This window comes from Vulpes vulpes, chromosome 6 (genome assembly GCF_048418805.1).
Source record: "Vulpes vulpes isolate BD-2025 chromosome 6, VulVul3, whole genome shotgun sequence".
Classification (NCBI taxonomy): domain Eukaryota; kingdom Metazoa; phylum Chordata; class Mammalia; order Carnivora; family Canidae; genus Vulpes; species Vulpes vulpes.
In genome coordinates, this window is record NC_132785.1 from 111,326,556 (window position 1) to 111,345,214 (window position 18,659).

At 47.1% G+C, this 18,659-nt stretch overlaps 1 protein-coding gene across 40 annotated transcripts in view; it reads left to right on the top strand.

Moving 5' to 3' along the window:
• Positions 1–1,556: 1,556 nt before the first annotated feature.
• NRXN3 (neurexin 3) overlaps positions 1,557–18,659 on the top strand; it is a 1,525,926-nt gene continuing 1,508,823 nt past the window's right edge. For 21 of the 40 annotated variants that reach the window (XM_072762111.1, XM_072762110.1, XM_072762112.1 and 18 more), the window contains exon 1: positions 1,669–1,981. The gene's annotated coding sequence lies outside the window, so the exon portion shown is untranslated. Of the gene's footprint in view, positions 1,982–3,466; positions 3,746–3,834; positions 4,028–18,659 lie in introns of those variants that run through there. The other 19 variants (XM_072762124.1, XM_072762128.1, XM_072762132.1 and 16 more) reach the window with 6 other exon arrangements.

The window sequence follows — 18,659 nt, forward strand, 5'->3', positions numbered from 1 at the left end:
ATGCATGAAATTGATCCATTAAGGCATATTTGTTTGTATTCCTGTTAGGAGCCAAATACCATGGTGGTGTTGAAGATTGGGGACCCAAAGAAACATAAAAAAAATAAGACTATGATCAAGACAGACTGAAAAATCAACTAGGAATCCTGGTATTACATGTGACCATCCAAGCCTAGCCCAAAAATGCCATTAGCCCACCAAACTTGAATTTATCACTTGCTTCTTGACAATCCCATACAACTTCCTTTACATTGTTTCCATGACTGTTGTTTTTCCCTTGCTTTATAGAAACACAAGTTTGTCTTCCGCCAATGCAGAGTGGACTCCTTGGGGGGCAGAGAACTTATCTTCCTCATTTTGTTTCCGGTTAGCACAATGTCTGGTACATGTACTGACAAAGTTTGCTGGATTGGGTAAATGCTAGGATGGCTGAAAGAATGTCCTGTAAAGAGCAGAATTTTAAGAACTGGCCTCCATAGGAGGGAGGCAACATAGCAGCGTGGCTGAGTAGGCAGGCTCTGGAGTCAGATAGACCCAAGTTAAAATTCATTCTGGTTATTTCTGGCTGTGTGCCCTTGGAGAGCCTCCCTAAAGCTTTGACTTCCTCAACTGTAAGATGGACAACTGTCAAATAGCACCAGTGTCAATGGACTGGACCAGCTGACCGATGTGATTGCATGTGGTAGGTGCTCAACAGTTGTTAGTGGCTATTCCCGCTGTTGGCCCTGGCCAGATGAAGGATGTGCCATGGTGCTCTTAGAAAGGGGAAGTTCGAGAAGACAGAGGGGTGGGGCTGTTTTCCCTGGTGAGGCACCAGGGCCTGATGCTGAACAAAACCTTGTGTTTGGTGCCACCGACTGTCATCTCTTGTTTAGGCTCGAATGGGGAAATGTTTCCAGAGACATAGACTAGTTCCGCAAAACTGGCAACGAATTTCAAAGGGTTTGGGGGTGCAGTGGAAATACCTAGGCCTTGAGCTCAGGGTGCGAGCCACAGAAGGGAGCCATCCCCCTGACCCACCACAGCACTAGACCCCTGCCTCTGTCTTTCTTAACTTGAAGCCCCTGTGGATAGAGTTGGCTGTGCCTCCATCCGCCCTTGGATGGGAAGCCCAATTTGTCACTTTCATTCCTATGTCCCCAGTCGTCCTATGCACTGTGCCTCATCCTAAGCAGGCATTCAAAGTGCTTGTTGAAGGAACCACTTTGTGTCCTAGTTACAGCCCTAGCCTCCACCAGATGCTCAAGGATTGCCCTGATTTCGCAAGGAGTGCCTACTTGGGGAAATTGAGGCATGCTTCTAGGTGAGGCTCCTCTCCATTCCCTGTCTCTGCAATAAGACACATGTACCTTCAGCAGTGGGGAAGTGGCTTAGTCTACTGAAGCTGTAAATGAGGATTTTGTCTTTATTTTTAACGCCTGCTCCGGTTCTGGCAAAGAACCTTCCTCGGGCTGGGGTGGGGGGAGGACTGAGCTCCTGACACTGCCTCTTTGTCACAGGGGGGCTGCACAGTGCCTCTCCCTGATGATATCTTCTCAGCTGTTTGCAAAACAGCCAGAGAGGAGGTGAAGCCCTAAGCCAGGCAGCCTGGCTGTCTCTTTAAATGCCGGGGTCTGTGTGAGAGAGGGAGGGGCCGGCTCTGGAGTGCGTGAAATTCCTGGGCTCCCCGGCAGTCTCAGGCTCCGAGCTCAGCCCTACACATCTCCTCTTGCATGCAACTCCCCGAGAGGGAGAGGCGAGCGTGTCCTCCCCTCTCTGGCAGCCGCCAGCATCTCAAGCCACCGCGGACCTGCTTTTCACACCTCTGACACCCCCCTCCCTTCTTCCCCGCCACTCCCTCCCAGAGAGAGAGAGAAAAGAAAAAGGAGACAGAAAGATTCTGGAATTTGAACCTTCCCAAAGAGGAAACATACCCAGCAAAGTCAGTTGACTAAACATCAAACAAACAAACAGATCCCAAATCTTCTGTTCAACTGGAAAGGTAAGGTTTGGGGGGGAAAAGGAAGGCAGGCAGGGTTTTGAAGCAACTCAAGGTTCTTGTTCGTTCTGGGAAGAGGTTGCTCCTGAGAGGGTAGAAGTTTTCAGTTGGGAGCGACCAACCTAGATTTTTTTTTTTTTTTTGGATGCTGGATCGGAGAGCCTCGGCTGACCATGGGAATGGCTTTTCAACTGGCTTTCTCCTCTTTCAGTTTCTCCTGGAAGTTGAGTCCTTTTGCTCCAGATGTTGGAAAAAGTCAGAGAATGTTTTAGATTTTTAAATTTTTTAAAGTCTTTCTCCTATTTGCTTAGATTGTTCGTCTGAAATGATGTATCCCCAACACTTCATTTTGGGCAGATAGTTTTTTTTGGCATTTTGTAGCTACTTTCCCTCTAATTATTATTATTTTTTTCTTGGGAGAAGGCTGGCTCAAAAGAGAAAGAGAAGGGACACTCTGAGGATCATAAGACAAAATTGAATTGAGACGGGATTTCCCTAGCTGTTGAGGAATTAAGGGGTGTGTGTGTATGTGTGTTATGTGTGTGTGTGTGTGTGTGTGTAAGATTTTTTTTTTTTTTTTTTTTTTTTAGAAAGGGTGTGAGGAGATGTTTCTTGAGTCTGAAGATTCAGGTTGGACTCCTGTTATCTTGTGAAGGTGGGCATAATCAGAAGGTGAAAAGGGAGAGTGTGTGTATGTGTGTGTGTCTGCGCGCGCGTGTGCGCTCCTGTTTGGATCTGTTACAAGGAAATCTTCTTCTTCTGCCTTCCATTTGTTTATATTAATGATTTAGTAGCAGGCTTGCCTGAAAACTTCCACTCTGTGTAAGCACTGTGGGTTTTGCAAGCTCTCAGTGACCTTAAAGGCTGATTCGATGTATTTTTTTTTTCAAGGCATTGTGTTGTACCCAGAGTTTTGGCTCTTTCCCTCTCTCTTTTTTAACCATGAAACTTAACTGCTTTAGAAACATCATCCTGATGACAAGGGAAAAATAATCTGTCCTCCCCTCACCCCCCATCCCTTCCTAGGCCAGTGATGTAATACCAACCTATGGGCTCGGCTGCTTTGCAGGTGACTTATCCTGTGATTACTTGTTAAAAAAATAAATTTCTTCCACCCTCCATTAAATGCCTTCTCTTTTGACTTGGGTGTAGAAATACCATCATGTAGTGAGAAAATTATATTTTTGCTAACTCTTACTGGGTTTAGTTAAGGTAGGATTCTTTTCCCCTGATCATTATTTAAAAAAATTTTTTTTTAAATGGAAAGGTCAGAGATCATTGAGAGCTAAGCTAGGATGGAGCAAGACACAGACCACCTAGGAGAAGTGGGAGAGCAGGAGCTGTCCTCTCCCCGCTTCCTCCGGTCATTCCCGCTTGGGGAGATAGTTTCCTTTTATCAGACCAATCCACCTCAATATTCTTAATTCTTTCTCTGCCCGGGGTCCTGTGGATGGCCCTGGGAGCAAGAGGGGCACCTCTTGTCACACCTGGAGGACAGTGTAGTTTCAGGGGTCAGATGACCATTTGCCTTTGTGATGAAGGTTCCAATGGAAATTTGAACTCCCAGCGCACTGGGTGACTCTGTGCCCGGGATAGTCTATCTGGGGGCACCTGGAGGTTAGGTCTGGCGAACCCGAAGAACTAGCCCTTTATGACTTTGCTGTTCTGGGGTAGAGCCTCCTTCATCGTTCAAGGGCTTCTGCATCGCCTTTCGAGTTAAAATGGTCCCGCTGGTTATGATGGGCAAGTTTACCTAAGGGCTACTGGGTACGTGGCGGAGGGATGGGGGGGAGAGAGACATAGCAAGGCTGGAATTTTTTTTTTTTTAATCATCTAGCTTAATCTGCCTATGTGATATTGGGGCAAACGATATTTCAGACGGGTGCTGGTTGTGCAGAGATATTTCTATTGTTTGATTTTTTTTTTTTTGTTGGGGAGTGGAGAGCAAGGGCTCTTGGCCCATTTTCTGCAGCCTGGGGTTCATCCTGAGAGCCAGTCTTCCTTCTGGAAGAGGGGGAAAAGGCTGGACGCTGGAAGTTCGCTATTAAAGTGAGCAACAGGGCTGGGTTAATTTTTTTTTTTTTTAAACAACCGGACTGTGCGAATACCCTTTTCTGGAGCTTTCCGGCCCTTTCTAGTGAAATAATGATTTTTAAAAAATTGCTTCTTAAGATGAAGGGGCCAGAAATCAAAGGGATTCTAGATTTTTTAGAGACAACTACCTCTTTGCTTGTCTGGTAGCTCCCTGTTATTAATTATTGGGGGTTGTACGGGGGTCTGGCCTCCGTTTTGGTTAATTTCTTTTTAATGCTGCGTTTCTACTGAATATGTTGATGATTTGCTGCTTATATAAGGGAAAGAATGTATTGAGGTGGATTGATGCTTGGGGTTTTGAGATCGGCTACTGAGATTGGGTGGCGATTGGTGTATTTGTCGATGTGCATGGTAGGAAGGTCTTTTCTTTTGGGTGGTGGGGGACAAGGGGACGGTTGGGAAATGGTAGATGAGGTGCTACAGCGAATGGGGATATGAGGGGAGACGGAGGTGAGGTCGGAAGTCACCGGTTTGCAGAATTTCTGTCTTGCATCCCCCTTTCTCTCGCTCCTTGGGAAAAAAAAATCCATTATCTCTAAAAACACATTATTCTTCAATTGGCCTTTTAGAGAGAAAAAGAGAGGGAGGGGAGGGGTTAATTTGGTAAGGGGGCTTGGTTGTAATTAGCCCACTGCTGCAAAACTGAGATAGAGAAATCCACCCGCACCAGCTTTGGGGGCACAGAGAGGCAGCGGGAGATGGGGGACAGGTTGTCAGTCTTAGATGAACAGTGGAGCAGTGGGCTTGGCGTTTGGGTATTGTGTGCGTTCGTGTCTCAAGTGCTCGTGCAGTGTTTTCCACCCCACCACCAATTCCCCCCTTTATCCTCCCCCAATTCGGCCATGCTCTTGCCTTCTATTGCCATGCATGGCTCTCCCCTACCCCGTATGCCCCCCTCCCCCCTTTCCTCTAGCCCTTTCCATCTCCATGAGAAAATTCTGATTCTGATGGCTCTGCGGCTCTTTTTTCTTTCCTTTCCTTTCCTTTTTTTTTTTTTTTGCAACACAACAGTGGTGCGATGGCCTTTCCTACATGCCACACGGATGCAGCCTTCTGATAGGAGGGCTAAGTCGGCACATCTACACACGCACTTGCACACGCTCTTGCACACACACACACTCAGACGGACACAGGCGACCAAGGACTTGATTTCGTTTGGTTTCATTCCCCTCTGTCGCTCTCCCCGCCCCTACCTCCACCATGGCTCCTTTCCACCCATCTTCATACGGGCAATGCAGTAACGCTCTCCACGTCTTCTCCCCACACCGCTCTCTTCTTTCTCCTCGCCATTATTCTTTGCCGAAAGCTGTGGTGTGTCGCAGTTCATGGGATTAGCATGTTGGAGAGTCTTGGGGGGAGGGGACTTCTTGAGAAGGGATTGGAGTGGGGGTAGATGACATTAATGATTTCTTTCCTTTTTTTTTTGCCAAATAAGCATCCAGTGATAATGATCCAATTTAACCATCCGTGTAATATGTTTGCGGCACGTTGGAGGAAGGTTATGGGGAAAGCAGAGTCTGGACTGGGTTACCTCTGGGGAGATTTGCTGCTGGACGGTAGAGACAGACAGCACCCCACACCCACCCATACGAATGCTCTCTCACACACGCCAACACACACAGCTCTGCTCAGTGGGCTGTGTCAAGCCAGAGGGCACTGCAGAATGTCCCAGAGTTGTCGTCGTTCCTTGCGAGGACGGAATGATGTCTTTGTCCTACCCAGCTCTCGCTCTGATGTCCGATGGTGTCTGGTCTTGAAATTCTTGGTGGCCTTTGTGTTGCCTTTTGGGAGGGGGCTGGCGGGGTGTTTGTGTTTTGCCAAGCCCCGGTATGCCTCCTGTTGGACCACATGGGAGCGTCAACACCATGTGTGCGGGTCACGCAGGAGGCTGCCTGTCTGTCTGTGTCGCCAGAGTGTGATTGTTGGCTGTGGCCGTGGAGAGGTGCGGGGGTGCCAGGGAGGGGGAGCTGACTTCCCTTGGGGATGGGAGGGCCAAAAAGCAGGGGTGTGGAGTGTTCAGGGTAGCTGAGAAGAGGGTGGTGGTGGGGGGGTGGAGAAACTGCTCGGGTCTCCAGGGAAAGCTGGCGCGAGGTCCCCGTGTCCCCAAGCTAGCCTGTGGGCGGGGGTGCTGGTGGCTGACTGGTGGGCGGTGCAGACTGAAGGGGGAGGTGGGCGAAATTGAGGGTTTCCCTGCCACCTCCGGAGCCGTCCTCCGGCGCCTGCCCCCCTTGGGCAGCTGGGCCCTGGTGGAGGCCACAGCCCCCAGGATCCGAGATGGCCCTGGGAAAGCAGCCGGCCCCAGGGCTCCCGGGCTCCAGGCTGGGCTGCCCTAACTACCAGACGCCATTTTCCGTCTCCTTTGGCTAAAGGTGTGTCCCTCTTTATGTAATTATAAATGAAACTGGCAAACATTTTGCCTGAAAGAAAAAAAAAATCCCCAGAGCAAAATGCTGATTGTCCTCCGTTTCTGATGTCCCTCCCCCTTCCCGGGGCTGACCTTGAGGAGTTAGGGAGAAAGGGTTACGTCATTGCCAGAGAAAGGGGAGAGATAGGGAGCAGGATGCCTCAGGGGCAAATTTTTGTGCCAAACACGGAGAAGGGAATATTCTTGGGATCCCCACTCCCTTCTCCTTACATGACCCTTATGTGTGGATGGGGGACGTGTAAAAGTACAAGTGTCCCTTCCAAAGCTTGCCTCCTAGAAATGCACCTGCCTAGTAGGTTAGTTAGTCTGCCTGTGATGGTCAGGCCTGGTCTCCCCCAAGCGCACACCTGCAGGCAGAAATGGCTGAGCCACAGTTCTGACCCTTGAGGTCCAGCCCTGGCTGCTCTGCAGTTGACTAAGTGAGGCCCTGTGGCTGGGCCAGTCACAGGTGGCAGTACTGGGCTCCAGTGGGGGCTCTGCATGGGACCAGCTCCCAGCCTCTTTCCAGGTCCCTGTGCAAATGATACCTACTCAGAGAGGTCTATCTTGACCAGCTTTCTGAAATAGCCCTTTGACCCCCCCACTGGCCACTTTGCAGCCTGTTAGCTTGCCTTTAATTCTAATCAGCTAATCGCTACCTAATACTGTATTATATATTGAAGTGTTAAGGTGATCTTGTCTCCTCTAGAATGCAAACTCCGGGTGCTCGGGGACTTTGTTTTTGTTCATTGCCTTGTTCTTGGTGCCTAGGACACTTCTAGCCGCATAGTAGGTACTCAACAAATATTTGTCAATTGGAGGAAGGAATCTTATGGGTTTGGTATTGGGGTTCTCTTTTCTTCTCTAGCACCTTGGATCTTTCTTCTGGGAAAGTTGAACTTTGCCTCTGGCTGTCTTATCCCTCCATGCAAGTCCCAGATCTGCTGGAGGGATTGGAAAATGTGAAACTTTCTGATTGAGAAAGGTCTCCATGCCTGACTCAGAGGGACTCTTCCTCCTTCATGATCCCTGTAATATTAGTCATCATAGTCATCATCATCAAAATGGTGATATAGCTGCCATTTTTGAGGATCTTAATATATATATATATACCAAGTTCTGCACCAAGATTTTTTTTGGTTTGTATTTTTTTGGCGTTTTTTTTTTTGTAAACATTCATTATCTCATTTAATTCTCCAAACAGCAGGATGTAGTATATTCTTATTATTTGCCTTGAACAGAGGAGATTGAGGCTTAGACTTACACAAAGTAAACTAGTAAACTGGCAGATCAAAGTTTGAACTTAGGTCTGTCTTATTCCAGAGTCCAAGTTCATGACCCCTATGTGATACTGTTAGAGGTAAATGGGAGATGAGCCATCATCTCTTTCAGTGCCCTCAAATACAGATGAGAAAACTGAGGTGTAGAGAGATTAAGATTAATTTGGCTTGTCCAAATTCATATGCCAAATCTGATCCAGAGACAAAGCTGGAATCCAGGTTTCTTGGTGCCCAGATAGTGCTCCTTCCACACCATCATACATACTTTTTCAAAGGGTATCGTGCTAGTGGCTACCTGAGGGGCCCTCTTAGTTCTTCTCCTTCCTCTATCAGAGGAGCAGGTCTTGGTGAGGGGGTTGGGGGGAGCTGTGCCTTTAAAGAGGGCTGACTTGACTCTTGCAGAGTAGAGGGAGACTGGAGGACGACTGGTGGCCTACACTACCAGGTCACTGGAGTCCTTGAGCGCTGGTCAAAGTCATCCTCTGAATGTACTGGAGGAAGAGACCACAGTGGCATGCTCCAGGTTTTCAATCCCATGCCCCTTAAGGTTGCTCTCAGGATGTAGTAGCGGCTCCATTAAGAATTCCAAGCAGCTGGTCTCTGGATCCTGACAACCTACGAAACTTGTGTGTTTCTCCTAGACTGGCTTAGCCCTGGTTTCTCAAGAAAGGGAGGCATGGGCTCTGATATTAGCCTCAATGTGTTTCATTTCTGTGTTCAGAGGCTGGCTAGGGAGCATGATGTCATGAAATGTGGGCCCCTGTTAAGTTCTGCTGCTCCACCCCTAGGGTTGGCCTTAACCTTGAATTGGAGAGGGGTTAGACATCCTAGCCAGGTGTGTGTGTATATGTGTGTATGTGTGTGTGTTGTTGGAGTGAGGGCAGTGGGATAACGGAGGCCAGAGTGCAGTGGATTCTGAGAACCAGGGAAGACTTACCCTGTGCCTGGACCTTGAGACAGGGCATGAAGCTGTTTCTGTGTGACCTTGAGATGGGGAGACCAAATGCCCTGGTTTGCAGAGACAGTTCCCATCTAGGCCTTTGTCCTAGTGTAATTATTAAATTTCAAAAGTGTCCTGGTTTGGATGATAAAATATATAGTCATCTTTCTTTGAGATGACGCCACCCAATTTCTGTTAATGGGTAGAGAGAGGAAAGGGGAATGCAGCGGGGGAAATCCAGTTTTAGGAGGAAGGTGACTGAAAGTAGAGCCTTTCGCTAGAGATACTTCCACTGTCCCCATTTTTAAAGATTGAAGACCTGAATCTTTTGACTAGTTTTACTATCAACATCACCACTACTACTAACCTTATTAGTCTTGCAACACTACCACTAGCCAACATTTGAGTCTTACTGTGCACCAGATATTATGCTAAGCCCCTGACATGCATTATCTCCCTCAGTCTTCCCACAACCCTATGAGATAGGTGCTATTGTCATTTCTGTATTACAACCTCCCGCCCAAGGCCTAAAGAGGTTAAGTAATATGTCTAAGGTCATGCAGGTAGGAATGGCGAGGTCATGATTCAAACTCAGTGAGCCTGGCTCTGAAGCCTCTGGTTCTTAACTCCTGTGTCATACCCCCTCTGTGGGCCTGTACTCCAGATCCCAAAGTCTGGGAACCTGATTCTGAGAGCTGACCCACTTGCCAGGCGCCTGACTCAACTCTGGGACATGCTGAAGATGTTGCTTCCAGTCAGAGGCACTTTAGGGTTAGGGCAAGGACACTGTTGGCCTTGCAATGGCACTGCTGGTCATCCTTATGATGGCGCTTGGAAACTCTGTTCCTCGTGGTGTCTGTTACCTTCTTCCTTGCTTCAAGCATCTTGTCAGAAAAAAGAGTTTAGGTTGTTTGGGATGGTGGTGAGTTGGCAGAAGGCAGAGAACTTGCAATGTGTTTACCTCTGCTTTATTCTGTGGCCCTGATCCTTGATGAGCCTGCACTCCCATGGCTCCTGCAGTAGGGCCTGGACCTCAGTGGGAGAATCTGGTGAATGGACTGTCCTCTAGCACTTGCTGTTCACAAAGCATGGTGTTCTGCTTGGTATTTCCTTTAGACAGGTAGTGTTCTCATTTGCCTGACAAGGAAATGGGGTTAAATAGCTTGTCTAAGATCAGACAATGAAGAAGTAACAGACGTTGCATCTGACTCTAGGATTCACACTGTTTCTGAGAACTTGCACTGGAGGAGAGGGGGCAGAAGTTATAGAAGGTCTAAAATGGGGAGTAGAGGAAGGGAGGTTTTCAGATCAGCTCTTGAGGTTGAGGGCTGGTTGGAGCATCTGGGGCTCATCATCTTAGTCAGCCAGGGCAAGATAGCTGCTGACCCTTCAGCTAGATGAGTGCTGGTTCTGGTCTGGAGAGCAGGCGAGGAGATGGGCTCATCCACAGCTTCTTAGGTGGAGGCTGGGAACATCCAGAAGAAGGTGCCTCTTTCCCATGTGGAATAGTGATATGTGTACTGACACCAAATCCCACCTCTCCCTCCTGCATCAACATCATCAGGTTAAGGGTAAGAAGGGATGGGTGGGCTTACTGCCTAGATCCAAGGAAGGAAATACACAGAGGGAAGAGTATGGATTCCCCAGACTGGAGGACTCCACAGCCAAAGGAAGAGCTTTTTCTTGGTTGAGTGGGAGGGAAGAGAAGAGCATTTTTCTGACTGAGGGGATGGTCTGAAGCCCCCAAGCTGAGCTGCATTAGCTTCATTGCAGTCCCATTGAAGACTGTGTTTATTTTTCCAATAATGTGTTAATTAAACATCGATTTCCGGATGGAGGAAAGGGAATTGGATTGCTAGAGCTAAATGGAGTGAGGAGGATGGGGAGCTGGTAAGAGGGGCCCCAAGCTGGAGTCAGCATTCTTGCAGCATTGCCCCAGGGGGTGGGGGTAGAGGGGAGCTGGGGCTGCCTCTTGTTCTGGTTCCAGATTTGGAATTGCCATCTCCCCATGAGCCTTCAGGAGGCATCTTTTCTACCCACTGGCTGCCAGAGCAGATGGAGAGTGCTCTTTGCTGAACCTCAATTCAAGGAAGAGAAATGACTATTCCCCATCTTCCCTGGCCTCTCTGCTTTGTTGAGCTCCCCTGTGCCCAGCCTCATGTTAGCATTCTTTTGATAAACGTGGGGTTAGTGCTTTTATAGCACCACTTTGGAAACTGAGTCTCAGACAAGTTAAATGGCGAATTCAAGAGCAAAGAACTGGCAAAGTATGGCAAGGAAGGGGGCCCTGGAGGAGTAGGAAGTACCTGAGGTTGGCAGAACAGCTGCCAAGGGTCCAAGCTCCTGTAAAGTAAAAAAAAAAAAAAAAAAAAAAAAAATAGTGAAGCATCTGATAGGCAACAAGCAGGACCCTTTGAATACCTTATCGTTGATTCAGACGTATTGAACTAACTATGTGCCTGCAGCCGCATTAAGTGCCTTGCCCATAGGTTGTGAGGCTACAGTGACCAAGTGTCAGGGAATGTTATTCCCATTTTACAGATGGGGAAAGTGGGGCTTGGAGAGATGAACTTGCCTGAGGTTGCAGAGTTGGTGAATGGTGCTGAGATAAAAGTTGAAGTTACTTTAGTAAAGAAGACTCTGGGAACCTTTATAGTTGTGCTCCATTGTCTTGTATATACTGATACACTCAGCAAGTCACCTATAACTTCTAGGAGGTAAACACATGGGGCTTTTAGGATGGATGCTCTGACCAGACCATGTGCCCCAGAAATATCCGAGGTCTTGCCAGGTGACCCCCACTGTCCCTTCCTTTCTTGGCTGTAGCAGCTTAGGCTGAGTGTCTGGTTGGGTGGAGGTGTCTGGGGTGTTTGTGGTGCTTGAAGCCTGCATGGTGGTGAGCTGGGAGGTGGGGGTTAAGTTAGAGCAGCAGTTCTCAAACTTTGCTGCATATTGGATTCACAATATTAAATCCCAAACCTATGTTGCACTTCATATGGATTAAATTAGAATATTTAGGGGTAAGACCCTGGCATCAGTATATTTTAAAGATGCCTGGGTGATTCCATCAGGCTTGCAAAACAGTGGTTCAGAATGTCTCTGCTGCAAAGCAGGTGTTGGCAGGCTAGGCCAGCATCTGTTTCCAGAGTTATGTTGCAATTGAGAAAGTAATTGGTTGTACCTACCCAGGACCCAGTGGGGGCAGTGCTTATTGTGATCAGTTTGCTTCTCTTTAGAGTAGCATCTTTCAGACTTTGGTATGCATCAAAATGTCTTGGGAGCTCTTACAAAATGCATATTCTCAGGCCCACTGCACATCTGAGTTAGGTCTGGGGTGGGGCCCAGGAATCTACATTGAAAGCAAGTACTTTCTGTGGCCGGGTGAAGTTGTGACATACAGGGCCAGCCTCAGAACTCCTTTTATTCCATTCCAGGACTTTGTGAGACCCTCTTTATTTGGAGGGCAAAAAGGTAAGGACAGGGTCTGCTGTGGTTACCTGTTGCTCTGTGAGATTTGGCCGTTTTTGCCTAGGACCAGGTGTCCACTACTGACATGGGAAGGCCTATGCAGAGCTGTGTTTAGTGTCCTGTGTGCAGCAGCCCTGAGGGAGGAGAGGATGATCCCAACCTGGAAATTCAGCAGGCTCCCTTCTCAGGTTTAAAAAAATCAGAGTAAATCTCTGCACAACTTGAGTGTTTGGAAGTCTGTCAGCAGCAACCATCCTGAGCCTTCCCCAGGGATCAGTGAAACAGCTTCTCTGGGGCTCATTTTAAACTTTTCTTCCAAAGCTGTCAAAAAATAGAGAATAGTCAGAGACTCTCAGAGCTGGAAGGGACCTTGGTGATCATCTATGCCAGTGCTAATATTCTGTTCATCTATTCATGCATTTATTCATCCAAGAGATATTTATTAAACACCTACTGTATCCAGGCGCTGTACCAGGTGCTGGGACTACAGCCACAGTCAAGAGAGATTACTTGGTTGTTCCCTGATGGAGCTTACACTTGGGTGGAGAGGTAAATATCAAACACCACCAAGAAATATATAATTATTAATTATGATGAATGCTCTGAAGGAAACATACAGGAGGGCTCTGAGAATTATGGAGCCCTAATGTAGAATGAGGGCATAGAGGAAATGAGAGATAATGTTGATTGAGTGGGTGATAGAGATGATTCCACCAGGGTCCACAGGCCTGTTTGTTCTGGGTCAGGGAAAACCTGGGGGAAGGGTGAGCACAGGATATCTCTGGGGGCATAGTTGCCCCTCTGTCTCATGAGTAGTCTCTGCTTTTCTTCCCTTTGGCAAGAGCCACCAGGCCTTCTAGGTCTGTTGGCCCATAGGGAACATTTACCCTGACCCTGTCTCACCACCTTCCAGCCCTACCTGTCACTAATTAGTGAGATGCTGGTCACCTGATATTCCCTCCCACCTCTTCCTGGTGCCTCCCTAAACAATTGTCTCCTTCCCTGTGCTCACCTGCTATCTCCTCTGCCCTTAAGTTGTGGGGTCCTCTGGCCACCCTGAGCAGATATGAATGGAGGTAGGAAGAAGTATAGGGACTCAGGTCATGGACTTGGTCTGGCATCAGGAGGGAGAGGCCAGAAGATGTGCACAGAGAAAGGAGATGTGTTCATAAAGCGCTGGTAAAATATTAAATTCCTGAAAAGTTTACCAGGACATGGGAGTTCATTTCTTTGACCTCCTTTCTGACCTGACCTACAGGTGAGTAAAGCTGTGCATGTAGATGAGCACCCCAGGAGATGGAGGCCATTTTGCACCCTGTTCTGTGCCTCTTCCAGGGTTGACAAGGTGGTTCTGGCAAGGGGGGACATCAGAAGTGGGCAGTCTAGCTTCTCGTCTGCTTTTCTCCAGGTCTTAGAGTGGTGGGGGCTGCCTCAGTACTGGGCTCTAACTCTGATGAGGCTAACACTTGAGGGCCACTCCCCAGATTCCTGGAATCAAGACAGAAAAGAGAAAGCAGGGAAGCTTTCTCTGAGAAGGGGCGGGATGTGTGGGAGGTAAGAAGGTTGGCCAGTGTGTGGGTTGTAGAGTTTGGATGACAGTCGCACTTTCTTTTTTCATATATGTGTGGTTATTTTTTTTTTTTTTACAGTCAACTTCTTATAAAAGTGACTTAATTATTTTCTTATTACAGAATAATATAGTTTGTTATAGAACATTTAGAAAATACCAAAAACAAAAATAAAAAATCACCTGTAAGTCACCCCTACAAAATTAACTAGTGGGAAAATTTTTGATATCTGTCTTTCCGGCTTAATTTCTAAGCATCCACAATCCAGGGTGTGCTATTTTGTTTTTGAAGAAATTCATTCGCTCATTTAACAAGCACTAATTGAGCACCCACTCTGTGCCAGGCACCAGCAATCACATTTTGGAAGCTCTCATACTAGCTTGATTTTTCACTTAAAGATGTAGCATGAGCACTTTTCACAGCAGCCTCTCATGCCTTTGAGCTTCCAGATTTAGATTTTGGGTGTAATGAGGCAGTTGGCAAATTTTGGCATCTTAGATCTTATGTCTTAAGGAAGAATTGTTGAACCTCTCTCTTCTTGGCACCTAAGGCAGGCACCATATTAGACCCCTTGGGAGAAAATGTGTCCCATTACTCAGGAGATAAGGAAAGGACAGAAGAAAGTTTGAAGGGTGGGCAAAACCCCAGTCCTTATTTAGAGTCTGGAATTTCTCCCAGTGGTGGGTTTGGAAAGGAGAGGTTCCACTCTCCTAAGAAGAACCCTAGCAGCCTACAGAGTGGGTGGAAATGGTACACGACCAGCTTCTTCAATGTAGAGATGGGGGCCGAGAGCAGGTAAGTGACTTGCCCAAGACACACAGGTGATTGATGAGAGCTGAGGCTGGACCTTGGGGAACTGAGCTAAGGAGAGTTGCATGAGAATAGTTGTGGGTGGAGTTGATAGGACTGCTATAGAGGGAGCCCATGTGGGCTGGATGGAGGGATTCCAGTGACCCTGCTTGAGTTTGAATACTGTGTATAGAGGCGGTTTGCAGAACGAGTCTGATTTGCTGATCCATTACTGATCTCCTACCCCATTCCCTGTCCACAGTGTACCCCGTGCTATCATCTCTCATATGCCCATTTGCGATTCTATGAAAGCTTAGGAGGTGGGGAGTGAGAGAAGAATGCCCTCTGGAAGGCCAACACTACTCACAGACCAAGCTGGTGTGGTGTGGGCTTCTACAAATTCAATTCAGAAGACACTGCCTGCCTGACATGGCTCTACTCTCTCAGCAGAAGCCACCAAGCTGGATCATTGAGCTCAGTCCAGAATATGGTCCATGTGGGTGCTTGTGACTCATCTTGGCACACAGGCAGGGAGGAGGAAAGGGAGTAAGGGGGTAACTACAAAGGGCTAAGCCAGTCTTCATCTTTCAGCATTGTTTTCCTTTTTTTTTTTTTTTTGGTTTTTTTTTTTTTGGTTTTTGTCATTCTTCAGAGAAAAGAGGCTAAGAGTCTTTTAGGGAAGCCTGAGGGTTGGTGCTTCTTGCAAAATACTTCTGAAGGGTCTTCTGGTTTCCGAGGCAAAGCCTGAGGTACAGGAACCCGAGTTCATGCTTTAGGTATTTGAGTTTTTTATTCCTTTTGCAGTGTGTACATGCACGGCTCCTCCAGGATCAGCTTTGATTGATAGGTGCCTTGGCAACATCACTATTTCCTCAAGGATATGATAACTTCAGAATTGCTTTGCTGGTTTCTGATCATATTTAGCTGGCCCTCACTGGGCCATTATATGCTCTGGACTGTGTTTGGAGAATTAATTTGCTTTATGCCTCAAAGTCAATAGGACGCTTTTTGTTTTTGTTCCCTGAAATGAAGGCAGAAATTTTACTAGAGGATCCCACCCTGAGCTGGCAAAAAGGGGCCTCTTCTGTCTTGGTGCTTTTTACTCCTGTGTGTGAGTCTGTTTGGGGTAGCTGGACATTGAACAAGGGTGGTAAGGTGTGGCTAGAGGGGCCTGGGACATGGTGATTTCAAGTTTCATATTGTCCTACTGCTCTGAGCTGACTTTTGGGTGAGCTATAGACTTGGGCAAAAAGAACCATATTTGAATTTAGCTGGTGTTCATAGCCATGTGGCACTGGACACTTGGCTTTTACATTTCAGAGGACAGCTATGGAGGCACTGATGACTGTCTGGGTCGTGTGAATGTTTTTTGTTCTGCAGGACTCCTGAGGTAACAGTGAGAATGGACCTCTAAGTCATTGAGGGGCTGCTTCATGCACGCACTGTGCCTGAGCTTTTCCCGTGCTATCTAGATCCTCACGATATGGCCCATGAGGCAGGTAGCAGTATCTTCACTTTATAGATCAGAAAAATAAAAGCTCAGAGAGGTTAAGTAATTTTCCCAAAGCCTCTCAGAAAGTAAGTGGGATGTAAATCCAGTAGTTTCTGACTTAAAGGCCTGCAGTGCTCTGGTTATCAAGATGTGGTAGGAAAAGCATGAGTTTTGGGATCACACATGCAGATTTTGGGTAACTCCCTGTTGCTTATTTACTAGTCAAGTGGATCCCTCACCTCCTGAGCTCAAGTGTCCTTATCTATAAATCAGAGTTAATGACATAATTTTTGTTGTTGGGGGATAGCTCAGAATCAAGTGACTTGTCCAAGGTCATCTTGCAGTTGGTATCAAGGGTTAGAACCCAAGTGGTCTGATGCCACTCTTCTCTCCATTCTATACCACTTTGGTTCTGCCTGGCTTCCACCAGCCATAGCCATGATAGTAGTGATGGTGGTAATTTTTATTTTGTGTTAGTTGGAGTGTTCTAATAGCAATTTCTGCATCAGGTGACAAATGGAACAGGCAAGGAGACTTTCTTTTCATTTTTCTCCCTCCTAATACCTTGACCTGGATTTTCTTAGGACCAAGAATTGGAGAAATGAGATCAGGGCTAAGTGTAAAGGTGAGCTGTTAGGATCTCAGGGTTTGGGGGATGGGGTAGGTCAAAGCAGGAGGTGAGAGAAATCATCAGATGACTTAGTAGAACATGACAATGTCCTTTATGTGGAGGAAGGGGAGTCCCTAAGTGGAGTAGGGACCTTGAACTCACTGTGTGTTCTTGGGACTTTTGTAAATGAACACATTGGTAATACCCATGAGCCATGTGACTGTCCTGCCCACACCCCTGGAAGGTTAATATTGTCACCCTTGTATTGGAGGGACAGATTAGAGAGACAAAATTGCTGATGGCTCTGCAAGACAGTAAGTATCAGAACAGGATTCAAAAAGGGACTGCTGGATCCAAGGCTTTTCTACTGCAGGAAATCAGTGTTAGAAAAACTTGCCTTTCTGCATATTTCACAGACTCTTAACTCATAGCTCATGTGACTCCCACCTTCTGGTAGTTGAGGAAACTGAGGCTTCCGCAGTCAAATGATTTGATCAGGTTCCCCCAGAGGGAACCTGCAGTTAAAGTTATGAGATTTCCAAGCTCATGGTTACCTCCCAGATGTGAAGCAGACAGCTGCAGTGCCTGCCCAGGGAGAGGTCTGGCAAGAACTGACGGGTCAGTAAGGCTATAGTGCTGAAGGCTGGTGTTTAGAGCCTGATTTCAGGTTCCTTGGAGACTTGGGAGCAAATCAAGAGGCAAAGGCAGAAACCCATGCATAAGAGCTAGACATCACACTGGGTCCTGGATACCATGGACGCTTGGGCAATGAGAACAATCACAGATCTTGTAAGGAGGTGGGGCTCAGCTTCCTGAATGGGGCAGATACAGGCTGCCATGTTTACTGAATTGGCCTCCTGGTTATTATAATCTGGATTTCTTACAATCTGAGTCCTGGACTCTGGCATCAGACTGACCCAGGTGTGAATGCAGGTGAATCTGTTCTGTGTGTATAAGCTTTGGGCAAGTGACTCCCCCTCTCAGTGTCTCAGATTTGCCCTTTACAAAAGGAATAAAGTCATACCCCAAAGATGTGTTTGGAATATTAAATGAGGAATTGTAGGTACAGTACCTAGTTGAGTGCTCTAGGAATTATAGGTCTGGCCTGGACCTCTCCCTTCAACTCAAATTTGAATATCCACTTGCTTGGCCATCATCTCTACCTGCTGTCAAGTATTAATTCAACTCAAACTTTCTGTGTTTTAACATACTTTAATTGTTTCTCCAACCCCGCTCAGTTTTCCCATTTTAGAAGTAAGCAACACCATCTCCTAGGTGCTCACACCTAACACACTTAGGATTGTTGTTGACTCTTGCTCTCATGTCCCAAGTTCAAGCTATCAGTAAAGCCTGTAGGCTCTTCCTTAAAAATGGACCCAGAATAGGACCATATTTCTTATCCATGTAAAGTCTACACTGCTGCCACTGCCTCTTTCCTGGATTATTACAGTGTCTTCCTTACTGCACTCCTGCTTCCACTCTTGACTCCTTGCAGTTTTTTTTCTCCACACAGCAGTTGGGAATGATCCTTTAAAATGAAAGTCAAATTATGTTACTCCGCTCAAAACTCTTCATTGGTTTCCCATGCCAGTCACAGTGTACCGTAGTGAATAGTCCTAAATATGACTGAAAAGCCACACCAGATCTGGCCCCAGCACCTGTCCAACCTTTTCTCCTTTCATTCTCCTTGCTCATACTGCCTATTGAACTTGCTAAACCCAGTCCAACGTCCATGCCTTTGTCCTGGCTGCTTCCTTGGCCATTTCCATTCCATTTGTGCAGGTCTCTGCACAAATGACCCTCTTTGGGCAAGCCCTCCCAACTACCCTTCCAGAATAGCACATCCCTTCTCAGCCCTCAATCTCCTTACTTAATTTTCATAGCCCCTTACAATGTCTGACCTATTACATATACATTCATTTTGCAGATTATCTGTTTGTCTGAATAGGACCTCATCACCCCGAGGTCTAAATGGGACTATGTTTTGTTCACACGTGGTGCCTCACATGGGGTGAACACTCAGTGAATGCCTGCTG